The sequence below is a fragment of the Ascaphus truei genome, chromosome 19 (assembly GCF_040206685.1).
Source record: "Ascaphus truei isolate aAscTru1 chromosome 19, aAscTru1.hap1, whole genome shotgun sequence".
Taxonomy (NCBI): domain Eukaryota; kingdom Metazoa; phylum Chordata; class Amphibia; order Anura; family Ascaphidae; genus Ascaphus; species Ascaphus truei.
Genome location: NC_134501.1, coordinates 30,046,180 through 30,058,471, shown reverse-complemented (window position 1 = coordinate 30,058,471; position 12,292 = coordinate 30,046,180). Strand labels below are relative to the sequence as shown.

Sequence of the window (12,292 nt, the reverse complement as noted above, 5' to 3'; positions counted from 1 at the left end):
AGCCCCTGTCCCTGAATTATTCCCATGTCAGGGTTGGTTCGTGCGTCGGGTTGAGTATGTGGGGGGTAGTCCTTAGTGGTCCCACAAGGGAGGTGGGGGGGGAGGGGGAAGGGGGGGGGTGGGGGGGGTGGGGGGGAGGGAGAGGGGGTGGGTGGGAGGGGGGGGGTGGGAGGGGGAAGGGGGGGGTGGGGGGGAGGGAGAGGGGGGGAGGGGATAGGGGGGGGAGGGGGGGGAGGGGGGGTGTGAGGGAGAGGGGGGGGGGAGGGGATAGGGGGGGGGCGGGGGGCATCTGGTGAGGTAGGGGGGGGGGGGGTATCTGGGGATAGGGTGGGGGCGGGAGGGGGGGGGGCGTGCGGAGTACACATAGGTAGCATATAGATTAAACCTTGCTCTCGGGGAGAGTCCCAGTCTATGGCTGAGGCTTCCCTTGTACTCTGCTATTGTCAAATTGCAACAATGGAACACCTTTAAACATTGGCTTATAACAGTGTAGGCTCCCCTGGAGGGGACAAGGGGGGGGCTAGCATATAGTATACACATAGTTAGCAGGGGGTTAAAACCTTGTTCTCGGGGGGAGTTCTCATCATAAGCCTAGGTTTCCCTTGTGTTTTGCTGTTATCAACTGCTCATTGGGATGCGTTCAAACATTGGTATATAGCACTACAGTTTGGCATAACATAGATCGTTTCTTCTCTGGGGGGGGGGGGAGGGGGGCATACTGGGGCAGGGGAGGGGGGGGAGGGGGAGCACATGGTATACCAGAGTTCAGTAAGGAATTTAAACATTGCACTCAGACGGAAACACGTTCTTAGGGCGAGAGATCCCTTACATAGCACCATTTTAGATTAGAACATCAATAGTTATTTATACATTGGCATATATCTATACACATTGGGTAAACATAGTCCGGATCTCTGATCTTGTGGGGGGGGGGCAGGTCAGGGAGGGGGGGGGGGAAGCTGTCCGCGGCAGGGAGGGGGGCGGGGAAAACTTTTGGGGGGCAGTTTAACTTGGTGTTTACTTTGACTAGTGGAGGGGAGGGTAGGAAGAGAAAAAAATGGGGGGGGGGGAGGAGGGGGGGACATCTGGCTTATTCGAGTGTTTGGGACTTGCCTCTGAGGGGGGCTTAGTTTTGGTCTGGGGGGGTGTTTGGAGGTGAATAGCTGTGGCTTTTATAGTGTGTCAGCTGTTGTGAAGTGGGCTGAGGTAACCAGTGCGACACCGGATCCGATCCGGGGGGGGAGGGGTAGGGGGAGGTGGGGGGGGAATGTATGGGGAGGAGAGGGGTGGGGGGGGGATTGAGGGGGGGGGGCAGGGGGATTCAGGGGGGGGGGGCATACACTTGCGGGTTCAATTGGGGGGCCTTATGACTCTGGGGGTGAGCTCCGGTAGGGGTGCTCAGTTGATTCAAGGCCTTGGACATATGTATTTTTCGGATTGACAGCAAGGGGGGAGAGGTGGGGGGGTAGTTCGGGGGGAGCGCGGTAGGCTGGAGAAGTGGGGCTTTCTTTGGGGGATATCGGGGTACAACATCTTTGCCATAAGGATGGGAGAGGGGAGAGGGGGGGGGGGAGGATTTTTGTTCATACAACCTGCCACTTGCGGGAAGGGAGGGGGGGGTGGAGGTTGCTCTCGGGGGCGGATCACGGGGTGCTGAGTCCATATATGGGGTCTCCGGGCCTGATGTCCTGGTGTGTGGGCTCATTAGGTTGGGGATCTTGGGCATCTCTTGACCATCGGGAGCGTCAACCGGGCATGCTTATGGGGGAGAGCAGCAGCAGGTCCGCGGCTCTGGTGTCTGTGTCTCTGATGGTGCAGCTCCGGAGCACGTGAGTGACTCGATAGGACCGCGCCCGGAGAGGAGCAGCTTGGTTGCCGATTCCTCTTGTTGCTGCCCGAGACACCCCGAGCGGGGTCCCGGTTCCCCTCGGTCTCAAGTGGGGGCGGTGAAGGTAAGTGGGCATTTAACGTGTGTGGGGGGGGGGAGGAGGGGAGGGCTAGGGGGGGGGAGGGGAGGGCTAGGGGGGGGGGAGGGGGGGAGGAATATGGGGAGGTAATGGCAAAGGGAGGGGGGGGGATAGGAGGGGGGGATAGGAGGGGGGGTGGGGAATTGGGGGGGGAGGGAAGGGGAAGGTAATTTCGTGGGATGTAGTCTAGGGGGATTCGGGGCCAGGGGAATATTTTGTTTATTGCGGATTCTTATGCTGGGTGTATACTGTGGTCTTTAGGGCCTCTGGGACTGCGTGGGATGACTGCAGGGGCCGCGTGTGGTTTCCTTGGGCCTCACAACTAGCTGGCTCATCGGGGTTCACCGGAGGCGTTGGCTCGCCAATCTTTCCGACGTGCGGGGGGCTTCTTGGAGGGTCGTCTCCGGCGTCTCCTCAGTGCTGGGGCGGTTGCTCTTCTGCGGTGGGAGAGGGATTCCTAACGCTTTCAGGAAGTTCTTGGCGTCTTCAGGGGTTGTTACTGTGTGGTGGCGGCCATTGCGCAGAACCACTAGTTTGAAGGGGAATCCCCAGCGGTACTTTACCCCCTGGTCCCTGAGGTAGGAGGTGAGTGGGCGCAGTGCGTTTCTTTTATTTATTGTTAATTGGGAGAGATCGTTATAGAGTTGAATTTGCACTCCATCCATAGTCACAGTCCTCACTTCTCTAGCCGCTGACATGATGCGGTCTTTAGCAGAGTATGCGTGCATTCTCAGCACCACATCTCTGTGACGGTTTGGGTCCGCTGATTTCTGGGCCAGGGCTCTGTGGGCGCGATCTGTGTGTAGGTCATGTTCTGAGAGATCAGGGACAAGTTGCAGGAAGAGTCTGCGGAGGTATGGTTGGAGTTCTTCATGGGTGATGGATTCAGGTATGTTTTTGAGGCGGATGTTCTGCCTCCGCTCCCTGTTCTCCATGTCTTCTAGTTTGTCTTGTATGTGTCGGATCGCCTCTCCGCATCTCAGTACTTCCTCGTGGGTCTCAGCATGTTCGTTTGAGATTCCCTCCATCTTCACCTCCAGATCTTCCGTCCGCTCCGTCAGCGCTTCCACCTCTGCCCGGATGGTTTGGAGGGCCTTTTCCGTGTCTTCCTGTACTCCCCTCCTCATTTTAGTAATTAGAGCATCAAAAAAGTCTTTATTTAGGACGGGGGGGTCCGAGTCAGTCGGGCTGTGTCGGCCGCTGCGCGCCTCGTGCTCTGGATCTTCTCCGGCGCCATCTTGCTCCTCGGGACTGATCTCAGCCTGGCGTTGCGCCGGAGAGAAGAACTTGGTGACAGGGCATTGGTTTTTCCTCTGCGGTTTCCCTGCCATCTCTCCGGTGCTTATTCCTGGTGTGGGGTCAATTTTCGGGGGGTTTGGGATGTAGAATCAGCTTATTCTAGTGTATATATTGGTGAGGGTGCCGGGAGCTCCTCCACTAGCAGACCATCGGCAGTGACGTCACCGGAAGTCCCCCCCAGGGAAATGCTAAAATAGCGTAACAAATAATTAAAAAGGCTAACACGAAGTGTAAGATCATAAAAACAGTTCAGAAACGAAAAAATATAACGGAAAAACTTGAAATAAATAAAAATGATAGGGTGAGAAACCCCTGGAGGTAAAAACTTGGCATAGGGCTCTAATTTTGGTGCTCAAAAATATTTGAGTTTTGACTTTAAAAATCTTAAGGGTTTAGGTTTTGTATTTGGTTTTGGAACTTAAGCTTCTTGAAGGTTCTGGATTCACACACCCAGTTTCACCCATCTCTATTGGGAACCAGTGGCCAAAAAGTGTCTTTTTATATATCTATTTTAATGTATTATATTCATTTTGATCATTTGTTGGGGTTTATTTTTACATGTTGGAAAACCTTCATATTACTTGGAAAATGTATGTAGATGCAATGAGGAAGAAACACTCCGCCATATAACACTTTCTGATACCGAGATGCAATAATAGATCAATAATGTATGCATGGAATTAGGTGTATTCGGTTATGTGTTACCAGCTTTCTTCACATGGGCTCTGTGGCGCAATGGATAGCGCATTGGACTTCTAGGTGGTTGAGATATTCAAAGGTTGTGGGTTCGAGTCCCACCAGAGTCGAATCTGTAATGCATTACGTGGACATTTTATAAATTTTGCAACTTTATTTGTTCATTTTGCAATAAACACATGTTTAGATTTGACAATATACTACTAGTGAAACGTAAAAAAATGAAAGTAAAAGTCGCGGGGGTAGGCAGTTTATTCAAGTGTGAAAAGTAAGTCATAAGTGCATGTATACTTGTGTGAATGCAACTTTTCACAAAAATTCATAGTTTTCATTACCACCATCTTGCCATCTTGGATGTGTCTTAGCTGGTTACAGCGCACTTCCTAGCATTCAGGAAATTTTCCATTTGAATCTCAACATTGATTCATTTTTCATGTACATTTAATGGAATGGAATACAATGGAATATTTTACAAAATGTGTCAATTCTATTGGTCAAAGCATATTTGTATAGCATTGGTGCTATGTTTCAACACTGGAAAAAATATTAATTGGTCCCCTTTGATTAACGGTGTATTCTGAACAAAAAGTGGGCACTTTCATCAGTTTTGTGGGTTGGGCTGGTAAAATAAATTCGTATTTTGGTTTTGGTTGTATTTTTGGTTGTCAAATATATGTGCAATTTTGGTTTTGGTTCTGTTTTTTTAAAGCACAATTTGTTCGTTTTAGATGTTTGATTTTCCTAAGTCATGGGGAAAAAATAGGGAAGAAAATGCTAAAATAGCGTAACAAATAATTAAAAAGGCTAACACGAAGTGTAAGATCACAAAAACAGTTCAGAAACGAAAAAATATAACGGAAAAACTTGAAATAAATAAAAATGATAGGGTGAGAAACCCCTGGAGGTAAAAACTTGGCATAGGGCTCTAATTTTGGTGCTAAAAAATATTTTGGTTTTGACTTTAAAAATCTTAAGGGTTTAGGTTTTGTATTTGGTTTTGGAACTTAAGCTTCTTGAAGGTTCTGGATTCACACACCCAGTTTCACCCATCTCTATTTGGAACCAGTGGCCAAAAAGTGTCTTTTTATATATCTATTTTAATGTATTATATTCATTTTGATCATTTGTTGGGGTTCATTTTTACATGTTGGAAAACCTTCATATTACTTGGAAAATGTATGTAGTTGCAATGAGGAAGAAACACTCCGCCATATAACACTTTCTGATACCGAGATGCAATAATAGATCAATAATGTATGCATGGAATTAGGTGTATTCGGTTATGTGTTACCAGCTTTCCTCACATGGGCTCTGTGGCGCAATGGATAGCGCATTGGACTTCTAGGTGGTTGAGATGTTCAAAGGTTGTGGGTCCGAGTCCCACCAGAGTCGAATCTATAATGCATTACATGGACATTTTATACATTTTGCAACTTTATTTGTTGATTTTGCAATAAACACATGTTTAGATTTGACAATATGCTACTAGTGAAACGTAAAAAAATGAAGGTAAAAGTCGCGGGGGTAGGCAGTTTATTCAAGTGTGAAAAGTAAGTCATAAATGCATGTATACTTGTGTGAATGCAACTTTTCACAAAAATTCATAGTTTTCATTACCACCATCTTGCCATCTTGGATGTGTCTTAGCTGGTTACAGCGTACTTCCTAGCATTCAGGAAATTTTCCATTTGAATCTCAACATTGATTCATTTTTCATGTACATTTAATGGAATGGAATACAATGGAATATTTTACAAAATGTGTCACTTCTATTGTCAAAGCATATTTGTATAGCATTGGTGCTATGTTTCAATACTGGAAAAAATATTAATTGGTCCCTTTTGATTAACGGTGTATTCTGAACAAAAGGTGGGCACTTTCATTAGTTTTGTGGGTTGGGCTGGTAAAATAAATTCGTATTTTGGTTTTTGTTGTATTTTTGGTTGTCAAATATATGTGCAATTTTGGTTTTGGTGCTGTTTTTTTAAAGCACAATTTGTTCGTTTTAGAGGTTTGATTTTCCTAAGTCATGGGGAAAAAAAAGGGAAGAAAATGCTAAAATAGCGTAACAAATAATTAAAAAGGCTAACACGAAGTGTAAGATCATAAAAACAGTTCAGAAATGAAAAAAAATAACGGAAAAACTTGAAATAAATAAAAATGATAGGGTGAGAAACCCCTGGAGGTAAAAATTTGACATAGGGCTCTAATTTTGGTGCTAAAAAATATTTGGGTTTTGACTTTAAAAATCTTAAGGGTTTAGGTTTTGTATTTGGTTTTGGAACTTAAGCTTCTTGAAGGTTCTGGATTCACACACCCAGTTTCACCCATCTCTATTGGGAACCAGTGGCCAAAAAGTGTCTTTTTATATATCTATTTTAATGTATTATATTCATTTTGATCATTTGTTGGGGTTCATTTTTACATGTTGGAAAACCTTCATATTACTTGGAAAATGTATGTAGTTGCAATGAGGAAGAAACACTCCGCCATATAACACTTTCTGATACCGAGATGCAATAATAGATCAATAATGTATGCATGGAATTGGGTGTTTTCGGTTATGTGTTACCAGCTTTCTTCACATGGGCTCTGTGGCGCAATGGATAGCGCATTGGACTTCTAGGTGGTTGAGATATTCAAAGGTTGTGGGTTCGAGTCCCACCAGAGTCGAATCTGTAATGCATCACGTGGACATTTTATACTTTTTGCAACTTTATTTGTTCATTTTGCAATAAACACATGTTTAGATTTGACAATATGCTACTAGTGAAACGTATAAAAATTAAGGTAAAAGTCGCGGGGGTAGGCAGTTTATTCAAGTGTGAAAAGTAAGTCATAAATGCATGTATACTTGTGTGAATGCAACTTTTCACAAAAATTCATAGTTTTCATTACCACCATCTTGCCATCTTGGATGTGTCTTAGCTGGTTACAGCGCACTTCCTAGCATTCAGGAAATTTTCCATTTGAATCTCAACATTGATTCATTTTTCATGTACATTTAATGGAATGGAATACAATGGAATATTTTACAAAATGTGTCAATTCTATTGGTCAAAGCATATTTGTATAGCATTGGTGCTATGTTTCAATACTGGAAAAAATATTAATTGGTCCCCTTTGATTAACGGTGTATTCTGAACAAAAGGTGGGCACTTTCATTAGTTTTGTGGGTTGGGCTGGTAAAATAAATTCGTATTTTGGTTTTGGTTGTATTTTTGGTTGTCAACTATATGTGCAATTTTGGTTTTGGTTCTGTTTTTTTAAAGCACAATTTGTTCGTTTTAGAGGTTTGATTTTCCTAAGTCATGGGGAAAAAAAAGGGAAGAAAATGCTAAAATAGCGTAACAAATAATTAAAAAGGCTAACACGAAGTGTAAGATCATAAAAACAGTTCAGAAACGAAAAAAAATAACGGAAAAACTTGAAATAAATAAAAATGATAGGGTGAGAAACCCCTGGAGGTAAAAATTTGACATAGGGCTCTAATTTTGGTGCTAAAAAATATTTGGGTTTTGACTTTAAAAATCTTAAGGGTTTAGGTTTTGTATTTGGTTTTGGAACTTAAGCTTCTTGAAGGTTCTGGATTCACACACCCAGTTTCACCCATCTCTATTGGGAACCAGTGGCCAAAAAGTGTCTTTTTATATATCTATTTTAATGTATTATATTCATTTTGATCATTTTTTGGGGTTCATTTTTACATGTTGGAAAACCTTCATATTACTTGGAAAATGTATGTAGTTGCAATGAGGAAGAAACACTCCGCCATATAACACTTTCTGATACCGAGATGCAATAATAGATCAATAATGTATGCATGGAATTGGGTGTTTTCGGTTATGTGTTACCAGCTTTCTTCACATGGGCTCTGTGGCGCAATGGATAGCGCATTGGACTTCTAGGTGTTTGAGATATTCAAAGGTTGTGGGTTCGAGTCCCACCAGAGTCGAATCTGTAATGCATCACGTGGACATTTTATACATTTTGCAACTTTATTTGTTCATTTTGCAATAAACACATGTTTAGATTTGACAATATGCTACTAGTGAAACGTAAAAAAATGAAGGTAAAAGTCGCGGGGGTAGGCAGTTTATTCAAGTGTGAAAAGTAAGTCATAAGTGCATGTATACTTGTGTGAATGCAACTTTTCACAAAAATTCATAGTTTTCATTACCACCATCTTGCTATCTTGGATGTGTCTTAGCTGGTTACAGCGTACTTCCTAGCATTCAGGAAATTTTCCATTTGAATCTCAACATTGATTCATTTTTCATGTACATTTAATGGAATGGAATACAATGGAATATTTTACAAAATGTGTCAATTCTATTGGTCAAAGCATATTTGTATAGCATTGGTGCTATGTTTCAACACTGGAAAAAATATTAATTGGTCCCCTTTGATTAACGGTGTATTCTGAACAAAAAGTGGGCACTTTCATTAGTTTTGTGGGTTGGGCTGGTAAAATAAATTCGTATTTTGGTTTTGGTTGTATTTTTGGTTGTCAAATATATGTGCAATTTTGGTTTTGGTTCTGTTTTTTTAAAGCACAATTTGTTCGTTTTAGATGTTTGATTTTCCTAAGTCATGGGGAAAAAATAGGGAAGAAAATGCTAAAATAGCGTAACAAATAATTAAAAAGGCTAACACGAAGTGTAAGATCATAAAAACAGTTCAGAAACGAAAAAATATAACGGAAAAACTTGAAATAAATAAAAATGATAGGGTGAGAAACCCCTGGAGGTAAAAACTTGGCATAGGGCTCTAATTTTGGTGCTAAAAAATATTTGGGTTTTGACTCTAAAAATCTTAAGGGTTTAGGTTTTGTATTTGGTTTTGGAACTTAAGCTTCTTGAAGGTTCTGTATTCACAAACCCAGTTTCACCCATCTCTATTGGGAACCAGTGGCCAAAAAGTGTCTTTTTATATATCTATTTTAATGTATTATATTCAATTTGATCATTTGTTGGGGTTCATTTTTACATGTTGGAAAACCTTCATATTACTTGGAAAATGTATGTAGTTGCAATGAGGAAGAAACATTCATCCATATAACACTTTCTGATACCGAGATGCAATAATAGATCAATAATGTATGCATGGAATTAGGTGTATTCGGTTATGTGTTACCAGCTTTCTTCACATGGGCTCTGTGGCGCAATGGATAGCGCATTGGACTTCTAGGTGGTTGAGATATTCAAAGGTTGTGGGTTCGAGTCCCACCAGAGTCGAATTTGTAATGCATTACGTGGACATTTTATACTTTTGCAACTTTATTTGTTGATTTTGCAATAAACACATGTTTAGATTTGACAATATGCTACTAGTGAAACGTAAAAAAATGAAGGTAAAAGTCGCGGGGGTAGGCAGTTTATTCAAGTGTGAAAAGTAAGTCATAAATGCATGTATACTTGTGTGAATGCAACTTTTCACAAAAATTCATAGTTTTCATTACCACCATCTTGCCATCTTGGATGTGTCTTAGCTGGTTACAGCGTACTTCCTAGCATTCAGGAAATTTTCCATTTGAATCTCAACATTGATTCATTTTTCATGTACATTTAATGGAATGGAATACAATGGAATATTTTACAAAATGTGTCACTTCTATTGTCAAAGCATATTTGTATAGCATTGGTGCTATGTTTCAATACTGGAAAAAATATTAATTGGTCCCTTTTGATTAACGGTGTATTCTGAACAAAAGGTGGGCACTTTCATTAGTTTTGTGGGTTGGGCTGGTAAAATAAATTCGTATTTTGGTTTTTGTTGTATTTTTGGTTGTCAAATATATGTGCAATTTTGGTTTTGGTGCTGTTTTTTTAAAGCACAATTTGTTCGTTTTAGAGGTTTGATTTTCCTAAGTCATGGGGAAAAAAAAGGGAAGAAAATGCTAAAATAGCGTAACAAATAATTAAAAAGGCTAACACGAAGTGTAAGATCATAAAAACAGTTCAGAAATGAAAAAAAATAACGGAAAAACTTGAAATAAATAAAAATGATAGGGTGAGAAACCCCTGGAGGTAAAAATTTGACATAGGGCTCTAATTTTGGTGCTAAAAAATATTTGGGTTTTGACTTTAAAAATCTTAAGGGTTTAGGTTTTGTATTTGGTTTTGGAACTTAAGCTTCTTGAAGGTTCTGGATTCACACACCCAGTTTCACCCATCTCTATTGGGAACCAGTGGCCAAAAAGTGTCTTTTTATATATCTATTTTAATGTATTATATTCATTTTGATCATTTGTTGGGGTTCATTTTTACATGTTGGAAAACCTTCATATTACTTGGAAAATGTATGTAGTTGCAATGAGGAAGAAACACTCCGCCATATAACACTTTCTGATACCGAGATGCAATAATAGATCAATAATGTATGCATGGAATTGGGTGTTTTCGGTTATGTGTTACCAGCTTTCTTCACATGGGCTCTGTGGCGCAATGGATAGCGCATTGGACTTCTAGGTGGTTGAGATATTCAAAGGTTGTGGGTTCGAGTCCCACCAGAGTCGAATCTGTAATGCATCACGTGGACATTTTATACATTTTGCAACTTTATTTGTTCATTTTGCAATAAACACATGTTTAGATTTGACAATATGCTACTAGTGAAACGTAAAAAAATGAAGGTAAAAGTCGCGGGGGTAGGCAGTTTATTCAAGTGTGAAAAGTAAGTCATAAGTGCATGTATACTTGTGTGAATGCAACTTTTCACAAAAATTCATAGTTTTCATTACCACCATCTTGCTATCTTGGATGTGTCTTAGCTTGTTACAGCGTACTTCCTAGCATTCAGGAAATTTTCCATTTGAATCTCAACATTGATTCATTTTTCATGTACATTTAATGGAATGGAATACAATGGAATATTTTACAAAATGTGTCAATTCTATTGGTCAAAGCATATTTGTATAGCATTGGTGCTATGTTTCAACACTGGAAAAAATATTAATTGGTCCCCTTTGATTAACGGTGTATTCTGAACAAAAAGTGGGCACTTTCATTAGTTTTGTGGGTTGGGCTGGTAAAATAAATTCGTATTTTGGTTTTGGTTGTATTTTTGGTTGTCAAATATATGTGCAATTTTGGTTTTGGTTCTGTTTTTTTAAAGCACAATTTGTTCGTTTTAGATGTTTGATTTTCCTAAGTCATGGGGAAAAAATAGGGAAGAAAATGCTAAAATAGCGTAACAAATAATTAAAAAGGCTAACACGAAGTGTAAGATCATAAAAACAGTTCAGAAACGAAAAAATATAACGGAAAAACTTGAAATAAATAAAAATGATAGGGTGAGAAACCCCTGGAGGTAAAAACTTGGCATAGGGCTCTAATTTTGGTGCTAAAAAATATTTGGGTTTTGACTCTAAAAATCTTAAGGGTTTAGGTTTTGTATTTGGTTTTGGAACTTAAGCTTCTTGAAGGTTCTGGATTCACAAACCCAGTTTCACCCATCTCTATTGGGAACCAGTGGCCAAAAAGTGTCTTTTTATATATCTATTTTAATGTATTATATTCAATTTGATCATTTGTTGGGGTTCATTTTTACATGTTGGAAAACCTTCATATTACTTGGAAAATGTATGTAGTTGCAATGAGGAAGAAACACTCCGCCATATAACACTTTCTGATACCGAGATGCAATAATAGATCAATATTGTATGCATGGAATTAGGTGTATTCGGTTATGTGTTACCAGCTTTCCTCACATGGGCTCTGTGGCGCAATGGATAGCGCATTGGACTTCTAGGTGGTTGAGATGTTCAAAGGTTGTGGGTTCGAGTCCCACCAGAGTCGAATCTATAATGCATTACATGGACATTTTATACATTTTGCAACTTTATTTGTTGATTTTGCAATAAACACATGTTTAGATTTGACAATATGCTACTAGTGAAACGTAAAAAAATGAAGGTAAAAGTCGCGGGGGTAGGCAGTTTATTCAAGTGTGAAAAGTAAGTCATAAATGCATGTATACTTGTGTGAATGCAACTTTTCACAAAAATTCATAGTTTTCATTACCACCATCTTGCCATCTTGGATGTGTCTTAGCTGGTTACAGCGTACTTCCTAGCATTCAGGAAATTTTCCATTTGAATCTCAACATTGATACATTTTTCATGTACATTTAATGGAATGGAATACAATGGAATATTTTACAAAATGTGTCACTTCTATTGTCAAAGCATATTTGTATAGCATTGGTGCTATGTTTCAATACTGGAAAAAATATTAATTGGTCCCTTTTGATTAACGGTGTATTCTGAACAAAAGGTGGGCACTTTCATTAGTTTTGTGGGTTGGGCTGGTAAAATAAATTCGTATTTT

The 12,292-nt window shown here is 40.6% G+C and overlaps 7 non-coding genes across 7 annotated transcripts; all 7 read left to right on the top strand.

Annotated features, from left to right (window-relative positions):
* The first annotated feature begins 3,987 nt into the window (after nt 1–3,987).
* TRNAR-UCU (transfer RNA arginine (anticodon UCU)) lies at nt 3,988–4,072 on the top strand. The gene is given in 2 exon segments: nt 3,988–4,024; nt 4,037–4,072. It is a non-coding gene; the product is annotated as a tRNA-Arg (tRNA).
* A 1,197-nt stretch (nt 4,073–5,269) lies between these two features.
* TRNAR-UCU (transfer RNA arginine (anticodon UCU)) lies at nt 5,270–5,354 on the top strand. Its single transcript is given in 2 exon segments — nt 5,270–5,306; nt 5,319–5,354. It is a non-coding gene; the product is annotated as a tRNA-Arg (tRNA).
* Nucleotides 5,355–6,550: 1,196 nt separating this feature from the next.
* Nucleotides 6,551–6,635, top strand: TRNAR-UCU (transfer RNA arginine (anticodon UCU)). The gene is given in 2 exon segments: nt 6,551–6,587; nt 6,600–6,635. It is a non-coding gene; the product is annotated as a tRNA-Arg (tRNA).
* Nucleotides 6,636–7,832: 1,197 nt separating this feature from the next.
* Nucleotides 7,833–7,917, top strand: TRNAR-UCU (transfer RNA arginine (anticodon UCU)). Its single transcript is given in 2 exon segments — nt 7,833–7,869; nt 7,882–7,917. It is a non-coding gene; the product is annotated as a tRNA-Arg (tRNA).
* A 1,197-nt stretch (nt 7,918–9,114) lies between these two features.
* On the top strand, nt 9,115–9,199 carry TRNAR-UCU (transfer RNA arginine (anticodon UCU)). The gene is given in 2 exon segments: nt 9,115–9,151; nt 9,164–9,199. It is a non-coding gene; the product is annotated as a tRNA-Arg (tRNA).
* Nucleotides 9,200–10,394: 1,195 nt separating this feature from the next.
* TRNAR-UCU (transfer RNA arginine (anticodon UCU)) lies at nt 10,395–10,479 on the top strand. Its single transcript is given in 2 exon segments — nt 10,395–10,431; nt 10,444–10,479. It is a non-coding gene; the product is annotated as a tRNA-Arg (tRNA).
* Nucleotides 10,480–11,676: 1,197 nt separating this feature from the next.
* TRNAR-UCU (transfer RNA arginine (anticodon UCU)) lies at nt 11,677–11,761 on the top strand. Its single transcript is given in 2 exon segments — nt 11,677–11,713; nt 11,726–11,761. It is a non-coding gene; the product is annotated as a tRNA-Arg (tRNA).
* Nucleotides 11,762–12,292: the final 531 nt, after the last annotated feature.